Source organism: Amia ocellicauda, unplaced genomic scaffold, assembly GCF_036373705.1.
Source record: "Amia ocellicauda isolate fAmiCal2 unplaced genomic scaffold, fAmiCal2.hap1 HAP1_SCAFFOLD_90, whole genome shotgun sequence".
Classification (NCBI taxonomy): domain Eukaryota; kingdom Metazoa; phylum Chordata; class Actinopteri; order Amiiformes; family Amiidae; genus Amia; species Amia ocellicauda.
The window spans coordinates 159,439-174,741 of NW_027103015.1; the positions used below are offsets into that span (position 1 = coordinate 159,439).

The 15,303-nt window shown below is 44.2% G+C and overlaps 3 non-coding genes across 3 annotated transcripts; 2 read left to right on the forward strand and 1 right to left on the reverse strand.

Moving 5' to 3' along the window:
- Nucleotides 1–5,057: 5,057 nt before the first annotated feature.
- trnar-ucu (transfer RNA arginine (anticodon UCU)) lies at nt 5,058–5,148 on the reverse strand. The gene is given in 2 exon segments: nt 5,058–5,093; nt 5,112–5,148. It is a non-coding gene; the product is annotated as a tRNA-Arg (tRNA).
- A 2,129-nt stretch (nt 5,149–7,277) lies between these two features.
- trnar-ucu (transfer RNA arginine (anticodon UCU)) lies at nt 7,278–7,368 on the forward strand. Its single transcript is given in 2 exon segments — nt 7,278–7,314; nt 7,333–7,368. It is a non-coding gene; the product is annotated as a tRNA-Arg (tRNA).
- Nucleotides 7,369–14,993: 7,625 nt separating this feature from the next.
- trnai-aau (transfer RNA isoleucine (anticodon AAU)) lies at nt 14,994–15,067 on the forward strand. Its single transcript has one exon. It is a non-coding gene; the product is annotated as a tRNA-Ile (tRNA).
- The last annotated feature ends 236 nt before the right edge of the window (nt 15,068–15,303 follow it).

Sequence of the window (15,303 nt, forward strand, 5' to 3'; positions counted from 1 at the left end):
GGTAAGTCATATTTTTATTTTATTTTTAAATGTAGGCTATTATATTTAAATATTATAGAATTAAACTATATATATATTTATATATATATATATGTGTGTGTGTGTGTGTGTGTGTGAACCCTGCAAATAGAAAAATAAAAATAGGTTGTAAGTTGCTGACTAGTGCTAATGTTTTTATATTTAACGTGTGTGTGTGTGTATATATATATATATATATATATATATATATATATATATATATATATACACACACACAAACACAAACACACATATATATACACTTTATACAGTGGCTCTCAAAAGTATTCACTCCCCTTGGACTTTTCCACATTTCCTTGTGTTACAACAGGAAATCAGTTTTTGTAGTTTTTGCCACTGATCAACACAGAAAATGTCCATAATGTCAAAGTGAAAACTGCAAATTGTTCTAAATGAATTACAAATACAAAACAGAAAATAATTGAATGCATAAGTAATCACCCACTTCAGTCAATATTTGGTAGAGGCACCTTTGGCAGCAATTACAGCCATGAGTCTATGTGGATAAGTCTCTACCAGCTTTGCACATCTGGAAACAGCAATGTTTGCCCATTGTTTGTAAAATTGCTCAAGCTCCATCAAGTTGGATGGGGACCTTTGGTGAACAGCAATGTTCAAATCTTTCCACATATTCTCAATTGGATTGAGGCCCTGGCTTTGACTGGGCCACTCCAGGACATTCACCTTTTTGTTTTTAAGTCACTCCAGTGTGGCTTTGACTGTATGTTTGGGGTCATTGTCCTGCTGGAAGGTGAATCTTCTCCCAAGTCCCAGGTCTCTTGCAGACTCCAGCAGGTTTTCTTCCAGGGTTTCTCTGTACTTTGCTGCATCCATTTTGCCCTGTATTTGTCCTGATGCAGAGCATCCCCATAGCATGATGCTGCCAGCACCATGCTTCACGGTAGGGATGGTGTTCTCAGGATGATGTGCAGTGTTAGGCTTGCGCTAAACATAGTGCTTGGCGTTGAGGCCAAAAAGCTCTATTTTGGTCTTATCAGACTCATCTAGCCGAGATTTGATGTGAGTTTGTTTCAACAATGGCTTTCGTTTTGCCACTCTCCCATGATGGCCACTTTTGTGAAGCACCCAGGCTATTGCTGCAGTCTGCACTGTCTCCCCCAACTCAGCCGTGGAAGACTGTAACTCTTGGTGGCCTCTGTGACTAGTGCCCTTCTTGCCCAGATACTCAGTTTTTGAGGATGACCTGATCTAGGCAGATTCACAGTCTTCACATTTTATCTCCATTTCTTAATAATGGCCTTTACTGTGTTCCAGGGGATATTCAATGCCTTGGAAACGTTCTTATTTCCTACCCCTGATTGGTGCTTTTAAAGAACCTTATTCCGGATTTGATTTAATGATGTAGTTTCTGTTAGGAATTGTACTAACCAACTGTGGGACTACTAGAATTACATTTTTATATTTTAATCAGAAGAATTCAAATAGTTTAAATAAAACAAATTAACTGTGTAACATGATTGTCACCGAAAGTTACAAAATTCAACAAAACAATCTGTAATTTGTATACAATACATTCACAATTAAACAAAATATACAAATTACATTTAATTTTACTTTATTTTCTCAACTCTGTCTTATCTTACTTTTAATAGGAAATGTAATGTATTTTTTACCCCTCATAAAATAACACAGTACCTAACCAAAATATTAGGAAATGGTATAAGGCAAGGCAAGGGAAAACAAAATCAAGCCATATGTATAGCTTGGTTATGTAACAGACAATCCAGAAAATATAGTAAAGTCTGTAAAAGAAACTCTCTGCACTGGACACGTTCGAAGCAAACATATGCTGACTTCACCAATTGTGCCATCCTATACTAAAGCACCAGTGTCATTGGACTTCTTTTGGTTTAGTTTATTCAATCAATAATCACAGGGTAGCCACAGAGTGCTTTACAGAGTGGTAAACACAACAAATGTACAGCAAAATAAAATAATACGTAAATACAAGTAAAATAAGTAAAATAAATATAGACCTGTAAACAGTTTACATGATCTAAAATAAAGTAAGTGAACATTTAAATAAATAAACCATTTAGGCACGGAGGAGAGAAAAACCAAAAACTAATAATGAATTAATAATATTGTGCATTATGTGAATAATGAATGGCAGAGATTGTTTTAGCAGTTTAGTGGATATAGGGTCTAGTGCGCAGGTTGTAGTATTCATTTTAGTAATTAAGGAGACCAATTCCTGGTGATTTACTGCGTTAAATGAGTCCAAGGTAGGCAGGGGCTGTGAAGGACTGCAGACATCGGCTATAGCATTTGTGTGTGTTTCCACTTCTGTCTGTTTTCTAATGCCGTTAACTTTGCTATTGAAATGATCCATGAAGTCATTGCAGATAATATTGGGGGGGATAACCTCTGAAGGCTTTAAATGCTGATTAGTAAGTGTCGATATTGTATTAAAAAGAAAACGCGGGTTATTCTTATGCGTCTCTATTCAATTAGAGTAGTAGGCAGACCTAGCAGAGGACAGGGCTTGCTTGTATCTTTTTATAATGCCATATGGAAGACCATATGGAAGTTTTGTTGCTCTCCATTTACGTTCATATCTACGGCATCCTGTTTAAAGTGAGCGAGTGTGTTCGTTAAACCATGGTGAGTGGTTTGTTGCTTTAATCTGTCGTGTCCTTAATGGAGCTACTGTATCTAAAGCAGTGCTTAGTGTATTGTTGAAATTATTTAATAATTCATCTACAGATCCCGTTTTGATAAAGCTAGCATTTGGCAACAGAGTAGTACACTTATGAATAGCAGTAGGATTTAGGCAGCAAGTTTCTATGTTCCTCTCCTGTGTGTCTGATTCTACTCCAGGCAGCTCAAATGTAATAAGGCAGTGGTCAGAAATCATCTGGTTCTGGGGTGATATTATTAAGTTGTGAATCTGTACCCCATGGCTAATAACTAGATCCAGTGTGTGATTGTGATGATGTGTGGGTCCTGACACATGCTGAGTGAAGCCTACAGACTCCAATAGGGACAAGAAACTAACACTGAGGGGGTCGTCTTTAATGTCAATATGTATGTTAAAGTCCCCCAAAACATTTTACCAGAGTTTACCATGGTGAATGGCTAAGTCAGATAAGAGATCGCTAAATTCGGTCATAATACAGGAATAGGGGCCTGATGGCCTATAAACAGCTATAAGCTGAAGGTGGATTAAGCCTAAACCTGGTGAATTTCAAAAGATGTGAAGCTGTCAAATGGCTTAGTAGTCTGTGCGGTAGATGGTGGCTAGGCCCCCCCCACAGCCTGTTGTACGGGCCTTCTGGCATTAAGAGAAGTCAATAGGGGAGGCTTCTACTAATGGAATAGTGTCGTCTGGTCTTAACCAGGTCTCTCCAAGCCAATGAAAAATTACTGTTTTAATAGGATAACTATTCATTTTGTTTGTATAAGATTCAATTTCAGGATTATGTGATTTATTCGATGCCCCCAGGCATGGATCTACGATCGGGGTCAGGTTATGCTGGGAGTTCAGGCAGACTGCAGTGTAGGACTGCGAGGCTGCAGCCCGACCGGTGCTCTGAAGAGTCACGTTTTTATATTCTAATGAAAGAACCATTTGTTTATTGATAATACATATTTGGTGATTATACATATGATATCCATCCAAGACTTGGTCACCTGTTGCTCTTAGTACTTTCTTCAAATGTACTTAAACCAAGGAGTACAGTTTTTGAACCATTCAAGACGATTTTATTAATTTGTCCTTTTTAAAAAAAAACTGGTGGTTCAGTTAATTTGCTACAGAAATTCGATACCCTCTCAGTAATGTTGTGTAGATTGCTAAATGGAGAGTCTTTGACAGCATAAACATATTAACTGTGTAGTGGTGCACCTCAACAGAGCTCTTCACAAGCTTAACAAGCTTTCCATTTCCATTTTCAAAATAAGAAGCAGAATGTGCTCACAGGGCTCCCCAGGTGCGTACAATCCCCCAGGAAATTATATACTAGGCTGCAATTTAGTGCGTATCCTCCACTTGTGTTGCAATCTGACCCAAAGGGCAACACCTTTGAGTTACTAACTTAATCCTGTACCAATGTTTACATATTAGATAACTTTCACCATCTGCTGTCAGAGAAACAATGCACTATGTTTGGCAAAGCACTACGCTATGTACAGAACACACTTATTCCTGGGTAGCTGCTGCCATGCTGGAACAGGCTGGCACACAAAATCAGGCACCTGCAAAACAGTTTATATGTTATTGCTCAACTGTCATAAATTGTAGAATACATGATCTCGATAAAAGCTCAGACATTTATCACACAGGGCAAGCCAGCTAAGTGATGAAAGGAACCATAACCGATTTAATGTGCCTTTTCACAATTGCTGGCGCTCTGTGCCACGATCAGCCGTGTTCAGCCAGCATTAATGACACAGGCCGCTTATCTAGAACGGCAACATGAATTGAGCACCATCAGAGTAAACAGACAGTCGCAGTGCGGGGGCTTCTGTAGACTTTCACAAGTATCCGAATTTACTTTTCTCGCTTTAATTCTGTGCTCTCTATATTATCGCTGGATCCAGGGTGGGGGGGGCGTGCTGGGCGTCCCAGGTGCTGCTCTCTTAGACCGAGGTGGAGCCCGAGTGGTAGTCTGAGGTCACCTTCTCTGTGGCACTCGTCACTTCCTTAGTTATTGTCATCATTGCCGCTGCTGGGGAAACTCTCCACTTTAACCGACACGTGGGATAGAAAGCCACGTGTGCAAAACACAACGGCTTAGTAGTCCATGGCCTTAAGTACAAGGCCACCTGATCCAGCTGTTCCCGGAGATGCAACTGACACGGAGGGGGACTGGTACAGTGACAGTGGCTAGGAAAAGAAGCAGGGTATGAGGTCTTGATAGTCAAGCAAGGATTTGGGACAAAGTTGGCATTCCAGAAAAGTAGGAAGTGAAGGCATCAGCAAGGCACTTGACTGCAAGATACCTCTGGTTGTCACAAGGAAGCCCAGCAAGCTGTAAGCTTCATGAAGTGAGCACTGACTCTGGTGGGACTCAAACCCACAACCTTTGAATGACCACTGCCCTTTTCACTAGAAGTCCAACGCACTATCCATTGCGCCACAGAGCCCCACAAGACATTTATCGCCATACTGTTCTGCACGCCTACTGATGACGGGGCATCTCAGCGTGCTTGTACAAGTAGCATTTACAGATGTGTTTTTTTAATCCCTGTCTCGCTGATATTGAGACGAAAGGAAATGAATGGTTCTTCTTTTAGATAATGCGACTCATGTTGACTTGACTATGAGGGGAAGTATTTGTCAGGCACACTGTGTGTTTGTCTGTTTATCTGTGGCTGTCTTTGTGTCTGTGGCAGTCTGTCTGTGTGTGTGTGTCTGTCTGTCTGTCTATCTGTGGCTGTCTGTGTGTCTGTGGCAGTCTGTGTTTGTGGCTGTCTTGTGTGTGTGTCTGTGGCTGGACCGTTGGGGCTGGTTGGAAACATCATCGACCTGGGTTTCTCTTCATCACAAATACATCTTTCCCTGCCCACATGCCCGAATTGCTTTTCAGCTGGATCACAGCCTCGCCCCAGGTGGGCAAAACCTCCAAAAGTGGTACAAACTCATCCATGTATTGCAGGGTTTCTGGGAAATCTGGCATAGTGAGTGAGAAAGTCAACCCTGACAGTGTGGCGAGAGACGGGAAGCCACGGAATTTATGCGCTCTGTGATGTCATAGAAGTCAGCTGTGAGAGAGTTCTGAGATGTCATCGCTGAACTGGCAGTGAAGGGACTACCATGGCCATGGACTACTAAGCCGTTGTGTTTTGCACACGTGGCTTTCTATCCCACCTTCGTCGTGGGCATTCCTTGATTGACATTTCTTGACGAGTGACGCCGTGTACGTCCAATGGACAGTTCCAAGATTCACAAGACAGAGCTACTTGTGCATTATTGCCCGCTTAACCTGGCTGCCTCTCGAGTGAGCAAAGCATGGAAAGTGGCTGCAACAGAAATCAAGACGGTGGAATCGGACAGAGTATACACCACGCTCGTCGGGAGGGATGGGCCTGCAAGATCTTGCCTAACCCTGCTGGGACAGGCTTGAAAGCATACCCATTGCACTTGCTTGCAAGCTGAAGACTCAAGTCAACATGAGCCGCTTTTACCAAATACAAGAACCCATCATTTCCATCCGTCTCAATATCAGCGAGACAGGGATTTAAAAAACACAGCTGTAAATGCTACTTGTCAAATCACGCTGAGACGACCGGTCATCTGCAGGCATGCAGAAGAGTATCTTCGTCGTACAGTTTTGTGGTTCTGTGCCACAATGGATAGTGTGCTGGACTTCTAGTGACACACACACACACACACACACAGCAATTAAATATTCAATGTGCAAACAAGTTTAACCTTAAGAAACAGAACTCTCTCAATCAAGAAATCATGAATATACATTATAAATCGATTCAGAATTTGCATAATACCATTGTATATTTACTGCGTTCCCATCTCTGCACTCTCTCATTCATCCAATCTTGCCCAGTCAGCGAGAGAAGCCACGTACATGCTTTGCCTTCCTCTCCCTCTCCCTTCACTGCCAGTTCAGCGATGACATCTCAGATCTCTCTCACAGCTGACTTCTATGACATCACAGAGCGCATAAATTCCGTGGCTTCCCGTCTCTCGCCACACTGTCAGGGTTGACTTTCTCACTCACTATGCCAGATTTCCCAGAAACCCTGCAATACGTGGATGAGTTTGTACCACTTTTGGAGGTTTTGCCCACCTGGGGCGAGGCTGTGATCCAGCTGAAAAGCAATTCGGGCATGTGGGCAGGGAAAGATGTATTTGTGATGAAGAGAAACCCAGGTCGATGATGTTTCCAACCAGCCCCAACGGTCCAGCCACAGACACACACACAGACAGCCACAAGCACAGACTGCCACAGACACACAGACAGCCACAGATAGACAGACAGACAGACACACACACACAGACAGACTGCCACAGACACAAAGACAGCCACAGATAAACAGACAAACACACAGTGTGCCTGACAAATACTTCCCCTCACAGTCAAGTCAACATGAGTCGCATTATCTAAAAGAAGAACCATTCATTTCCTTTCGTCTCAATATCAGCGAGACAGGGATTAAAAAAACACATCTGTAAATGCTACTTGTACAAGCACGCTGAGATGCCCTGTCATCAGTAGGCGTGCAGAACAGTATGGTGATAACACTCTTGTGGGGGCTCTGTGGCGCAATGGATAGCGCGTTGGACTTCTAGTGAAAAGGGCAGTGGTCATTCAAAGGTTGTGGGTTCGAGTCCCACCAGAGTCAGTGCTCACTTCATGAAGCTTACAGCTTGCTGGGCTTCATCGTGACAGCCAGAGGTATCTTGCAGTCAAGTGCCTTGCTGATGCCTTCACTTCTTACTTTTCTGGAATGCCAACTTTGTCCCAAATCCTTGCTTGACTATCAAGACCTCATACCCTGCTTCTTTTCCTAGCCACTGTCACTGTACCAGTCCCCCTCCGTGTCAGTTGCATCTCCGGGAACAGCTGGATCAGCTGGCCTTGTACTTAAGGCCATGGACTACTAAGCCGTTGTGTTTTGCACACGTGGCTTTCTATCCCACCTTCGTTGTGGGCATTCCTTGTTTGACATTTCTTGACGAGTGACGCCGTGTACGTCCAATGGACAGTTCCAAGATTCACAAGACAGAGCTACTTGTGCATTATTGCCCGCTTAACCTGGCTGCCTCTCGAGTGAGCAAAGCATGGAAAGTGGCTGCAACAGAAATCAAGATGGTGGAATCGGACAGAGTATACACCACGCTCGTCGGGAGGGATGGGCCTGCAAGATCTTGCCTAACCCTACTGGGACAGGCTTGAAAGCATACCCATTGCACTTGCTTGCAAGCTGAAGACTCAAGTCAACATGAGCCGCTTTTACCAAATACAAGAACCCATCATTTCCATCCGTCTCAATATCAGCGAGACAGGGATTTAAAAAACACAGCTGTAAATGCTACTTGTCAAATCACGCTGAGACGACCGGTCATCTGCAGGCATGCAGAAGAGTATCTTCGTCGTACAGTTTTGTGGTTCTGTGCCACAATGGATAGTGTGCTGGACTTCTAGTGACACACACACACACACACACACAGCAATTAAATATTCAATGTGCAAACAAGTTTAACCTTAAGAAACAGAACTCTCTCAATCAAGAAATCATGAATATACATTATAAATCGATTCAGAATTTGCATAATACCATTGTATATTTACTGCGTTCCCATCTCTGCACTCTCTCATTCATCCAATCTTGCCCAGTCAGCGAGAGAAGCCACGTACATGCTTTGCCTTCCTCTCCCTCTCCCTTCACTGCCAGTTCAGCGATGACATCTCAGATCTCTCTCACAGCTGACTTCTATGACATCACAGAGCGCATAAATTCCGTGGCTTCCCGTCTCTCGCCACACTGTCAGGGTCAACTGAAAAACATATTAATTGAACTTAATTTTTCAAGTTTTCACAACTATAAACCAAGTCTAATTGACAAAATAGTCATTCTTCCTCAACTTTCATTACTTACAGTGAGGGAAAAAAGTATTTGATCCCCTACTGATTTTGTACGTTTGCCCACTGACAAAGAAATGATCAGTCTATAATTTTAATGTTAGGTGTATTTTAACAGTGAGAGACAGAATAACAACAAAAAAATCCAGAAAAACGCATTTCAAAAAAGTTATAAATTGATTTGCATGTTAATGAGGGAAATAAGTATTTGATCTCCTATCAATCAGCAAGATTTCTGGCTCCGAGGTGTCTTTTATACAGGTAACGAGCTGACATTAGGAGCGCTCCTAATCTCAGCTCGTTACCTGTATAAAAGACACCTGTCCACAGAAGCAATCAATCAATCAGATTCCAAACTCTCCACCATGGCCAAGACCAAAGAGCTGTCCAAGGATGTCAGGGACAAGATTGTAGACCTACACAAGGCTGGAATGGGCTACAAGACCATCGCCAAGCAGCTTGGTGAGAAGGTGACAACAGTTGGTGCGATTATTCGCAAATGGAAGAAACACAAAATAACTGTCAGTCTCACTCGTTCTGGGGCTCCATGCAAGATCTCACCTTGTGGAGTTTCAATGATCATGAGAACGGTGAGGAATCAGCCCAGAACTACACGGGAGGATCTTGTTAATGATCTCAAGGCAGCTGGGACCATAGTCACCAAGAAAACAATTGGTAACACACTACGCCATGAAGGACTGAAATCCTGCAGCGCCCGCAAGGTCCCCCTTCTCAAGAAAGCACATGTACAGGCCCGTCTTAAGTTTGCCAATGAACATCTGAATGATTCAGAGGAGAACTGGGTGAAAGTGTTGTGGTCAGATGAGACCAAAATCGAGCTCTTTGGCATCAACTCAACTCGCCGTGTTTGGAGGAGGAGGAATGCTGCCTATGACCCCAAGAACACCATCCCCACCATCAAACATGGAGGTGGAAACATTATGCTTTGGGGGTGTTTTTCTGCTAAGGGGACAGGACAACTGCACCGCATCAAAGGGACGATGGACGGGGCCATGTACCGTCAAATCTTGGGTGAGAACCTCCTTCCCTCAGCCAGGGCATTGAAAATGGGTCGTGGATGGGTATTCCAGCATGACAATGACCCAAAACACACAGGAGTGGCTCAAAAAGAAGCACATTAAGGTCCAGGAGTGGCCTAGCCAGTTCTCCAGATCTTAATCCCATAGAAAATCTGTGGAGGGAGCTGAAGGTTCGAGTTACCAAACGTCAGCCTCGAACCCTTAATGACTTGGAGAGGATCTGCAAAGAGGAGTGGGACAAAATCCCTCCTGAGATGTGTGCAAACCTGGTGGCCAACTACAAGAAACGTCTGACCTCTGTGATTGCCAACAAGGGTTTTGCCACCAAGTACTAAGTCGAAGGGGTCAAATACTTATTTCCCTCATTAACATGCAAATCAATTTATAACTTTTGAAATGCATTTTTCTGGATTTTCTTGTTGTTATTCTGTCTCTCACTGCTAAAATACACCTACCATTAAAACTATAGACTGATCATTTAATTGTCAGTGGGCAAACGTACAAAATCAGCAGGGGATCAAATACTTTTTTCCCCCACTGTACTTATTAATTTCATTATTTGCAATCCACAAGTCCATCTATAATCATTCAAACGCGGGCTACTTCATCTTTTCTTGCATGATCAGCAACTTTATCCCATGCTAATTAATACAAAAAATGTCTCAACTCCGGTAAAGTAGTATGTCATCATGACGTGATGGTTTTGGCACATGCGCATTAAACAAAACGTTCATAGAACATATGTTTTGTGGTTACCTGAACACGTTATTTAAAGTTTTACAATTCTGTTCAAGTTGAGGTTGTTGTAACTCATCTTATTGTGTGGTGAGACACTGCAATTTCACAGAACATGATTTTACTTGTCCAATTTCCAAAACGAGCTCTCTTCAATCTCCGTTTCAAATCCATGTTGATTTGCGGGTAATCACTGTATCCACTCAATCTTACTACAGTTGTAAGAAAACACCTGTAATGCTGTACAATGCATGTGTTTTTCAAGCACATGAAAGATTGTAGACAGGTAGAGATCGCCACTTGAGTGCCAGACTGACTCTATTGTAAAGGGAAGGCAGGATTATGTGTTATATTTGATTTATTATGTATTTAAATGACCAGTCAAAATAACCCGATTTTGGCTATTCTAGGAAAATGTGTTTATAACTTATTTATTTTCGTGTTTATGCAGCTAAAACGCTGTAGGCATGTTTAATACATATAGTTAGGAATAGTCACGAATGGGTATATGCGCAGTGTATTTTGGAACACAGTATAATTCAAATTTGAATAACCAAAACGGTCAAATTGACCGGCTCTGCGCTTGTAGTGTTAAATGTGGGTGTCATATCGTGGGCCGCACTTCCATGTGTGACGGGCCGCAGGTCGAGAACCACTGCCCTATTCAGAACAGGTTGGTCAGATAGGACCAGAACCAGTGCAGACCCAAAGAACAGAGGACGAGCGTTAGGCAGACAAACCCCAGGGCCCCAGGGCCACAGGTTAGTGCTTTCCTGGAGGTCTTTAGCTCCCCTGTATAATGGACCATTCCAGAGAGATTCCCCTTTGCAGTCAATATCATCAGCTCAGCAGTTTGCCAATACAGATCCCTGGGGAGGTGGGGGCTCAAATCCAGGACCAGGGTTAGCCACCCCTAGCATAAAGCAAAACATTACATGTGTTTAAATGATTGAAGTCAATACAATGATTAATGAATTGATGTATTTATTGAGGTGGCTGTGACAGAGCAGCTATAGAGACTATTGCACTCCTTCACAGCAGCATCTCTGTTGCTTATATTAAGTTATACTAAGGTATGCTGAGCTGACGATATTGAGGTTTTTACTAAAGAAAAAATAGATAACATGCCACAGGTTAACAACCAGTCCAGTCAAACCCTAAGAGAGATCAGGATAAATGAGGAGGAGGTAGTAAAGGGACTAGCAGAATTAAAAACAAACAAATCACCTGGGCCAGATGGTATATTTCCAACAGTACGTAAAGAAATTATGGAAATGATTGTATTAATTATTTCTAAATAGCACTGGTTTCACTGTTTGTGAATGTTTTGATGGTTTTTTTATTTGTCAAATGCATTGACCGTTATTGTTCTTTTAAATGCATCAGATTGTTTTGATAGTTTTTTTTTGTTTGTTGTTTTTTACATTTCAGTTATTTTGACAATTTTTTCACCATTGCATAAATTAAATAGTCTAAAATGTGCTTTTTATTATTTTGTCTTGCTTTTCAAAGACAAAATCAATTACAAAACTACAATTAAAAAATATATATTTAAGACTGAACATTAAACACTGTGCCAACAAAGCACAATAAATAAAATAAAATAAAATAGATACATTTATATCTGGCCATCTTTGAGCCCCCCTTCTTGAATAGCCTACTGTGAAAGCCGGACACAAATAACGGGGAGAGAGAGAGGGAGAGTCTCCGGTTTCGGTTGTGTCCGGGCTTTATTGAGTTCAGGTATGTCAAAAAAGGGCGGAGATACAAAACAAAAACAAAATCAAAAGCAAAAGCAAAAGCAAAAAGTGTCCACAATCGGGGTGCTCCGGGCAGACAGGGGTAATAGACTCAGTCCACCTTCTTGTCGGTTAGCTGCTTCCGTCGGGGAGGGAGAGGGATTAAATAAACAGGGCACAGCCCACTTTATAGCGAGACACTCCTTTTCAATGGTGCTATATTTACGCTCCTGGGCGATAATTGTTTGCTTAGATAGAGGACGGGGTGTTCCTGACCCCCAACACTCTGGGACAGGACCGCGCCCACTCCAACTTCTGAGGCGTCGGTCTGTAGAATGAAAGGGAGAGAGAAGTCAAGGCATTTAAAAAAAGGGTGTTGGCAGAGGCGGTCCTTAATCGCCTGGAAAGCCACCTGGCACTGCTCCGTCCACTGGACCGTATCTGGAGCACCTTTTCGCGTCAGTTCGGTCAGGGGGTAAGCCAGGGTGGCAAAGTCCGGCAGAAACTGGCGATAATACCCGGAAAACCCCCAAAACTGCCGAACTTCCTTTTTGGACTTAGGAGGCGGACAGGAGGCAATAGCGGTCACTTTGTCAACGACTGGCCGTACCTGCCCCCCTCCTAAGAGGTACCCCAGATACTTGGTCTCCCTCCTCCCAACTGTTCACTTGCCCGGGTTTTCCGTGAGCAGCGCCCAGCCGATCCAGCAACTCATCCACACGGGGCATCGGATAGGCATCAAACCTAGACACTGCATTGAGCTCCCTATAATCAACGCAGAATCTAGTGCTGCCGTCAGGCTTTGGCACCAAGACTATAGGGCTACACCATTCCGATTGTGACTTTTCAATGACTCCCAGCTCCAACATCTTCTGCACCTCTTCATTGACAGCCTACTTTTTGTAATAAGGGGTGCGATAGGGTTTGACACGCACGCAGGTGTCCAGTGCCGTGTGGATGTGGTGTTCAATGAGAGGTGTGAGCCCGGGTCGGTGAGAAAAGACATGCTGGAAGTGGCACAATAAAGAGCGAACCTGCTGTTTCTGGGCGTTTGTTAAATGGGCGTTTGTTAAATTGAGTTCAGTGCGAACCTCAGAAACAGCGGCTTCAGACTCTTTGTTGTGGGGGGAACTAGAAGCACCCAATGCTTCCTCCTCTCGCCACTTCTTCAGCATGTTCAGATGATAGATCTGCTTTTCCCTCAGACGATCCGGGCGACACACCTCATAATCAACATCCCCTAAGCGGCGTGTGACCACAAAGGGTTCCTACCACTTAGCCAGCAGTTTAGATGTTGAATTTGGGAATAACATCAGTACCTTGTCCTTGGGTGAACGATCGTAACCGGGCTCTCCTGTTGTACATGCGCTGTTGTCGCTCCTGGGCCTGTAAGAGATGCGACTGTGCAAGTTTCCCCAGTGCCGATAGCCAATCTCTCAGGTGCAGGATGTGCTGTACCATAGAGGTCTGGGAGGGGGCAGTCGCCTCCCAGTCCTCCTTTATTAAGTCGAGGATGCCCCTCAGCCGCCTCCCGTACAGCAGCTCGAAGGGAGAGAAGCCGGTGGACATCTGGTGCACCTCGCGTACAGCGAACAGCAGGGGTGGCAATAACTTGTCCCAGTCCCGAGCGTCTGTGCTCACAAACTTACAGATCATGTTCTTTAGGGTTTTATTAAAGCGCTCCACTAGGGCGTCTGTCTGGGGATGATAGATTGAGGTCCTGATGGACTTTATCCCCAGCAGCCTACAGAGGTCTCGCATCACGCTTGACATGAATGGAGAGCCCTGATCTGTCAGGATTTCCTTTGGGATCCCCACCCGAGTGAAGACCTTAAACAGCTCCTCGGCGATCCTAGTCGCTGACATTGTCCGTAGATGAATTGCCTCCAGGTACCGAGTGGCATAGTCTACTATGACCAGCACAAATTGATACCCCGGGGAGCTTTTCTCCAACGGACCGATCAAATCCATCCCAATGCGCTCAAATGTTATCTCCATGAGAGGCAGCGGTACCAGCGGAGCCCGCGGTACTGCACTGGCATTGGTCTTCTGGCACTCCGGACAGGCAGCACACCATCTTTCTACCTCCTTTTTGATGCCTGGCCAGAAGAATCGGTCCATTATCCGGCTTAAGGTCTTGTCACGACCCAGGTGACCTGCCCCAGCCAAATCAGATGAGAGCCTATGATCCTTAATATTAGATAGATAGTTTTCACTAGCGAGCACCCGGCTGGGCGATGTCCAGGCTGCCCGCAACGCCGGCACATCACCGTGGTTTTTCCAGGGGACCGCACACTGCCGGGAGAGAGAGAAAAAGAAGGAGCTAAGGAGACAGATTTGTTTTTGGGACGGGCAAGGCAAGAAGGGGAAGTGGGTTGGGGAGAAACATGTTTAGGTGTGGTGTTTGGCAACGTGCTGGTATCCAGGACAGTCGGGGTCTTGGGAACGGAAGGGAGGGTGCCTGCCATCGGGCATCAGAAGGTGGCATCGTCCCAGGCAATGATGGTTCTGTGCCAGCCTGGAGGCCTCCTCCAGGTCTTTGGGTTGGACGTGAGGACGTGGGAGATGGCAGATGAACTGCTCCAAGGCCACCAGGTCGGCAACTTCCGTGGCGGAGTGCTCCTCCGGCTTGAGCCAGCGGTGGCAGGCACCGGAAGCCAAGTTCAAACCGGAGGCTTCTGAGCTTTCAGCGCTGGCCGTCTGACGGATGGATGGAGGCGTGTGTTCAAATCCCACTTCTAAAACACTGATTTATAACATCACCAATGCTAGGAATTACAAAAGTGTTCTTTTCACACTTGTGTGTAATGCATTTTGCAGCCATATTACATAAACATGAGCAAATGCCTGGCAGATAGATTGCTTTTGCTGGCCGGTTAGCTCAGTTGGTTAGAGCGTGGTGCTAATAACGCCAAGATCTTGGGTTCGATCCCCACATCTGCCAATGCCAATCCAAGGTGCTCGTTCGTCTAGTAAGAGTCATGTTTTTTGCAAGTTATAGATGAAACTCCCTGAAGGCAAGCGTAGTAGTGCACTTAAGCAGTGGTAGGATCCACAAGACTTCATCAAGCCGTGTCAAAGTCGCCCATCTACATGCACACGGGAAAATTTCCTTTCTCTGCTTTGCTTTTCTCAGAACACTTCATTTGCATTCTGTCCTCTGATTGTTTCAACTCGTGG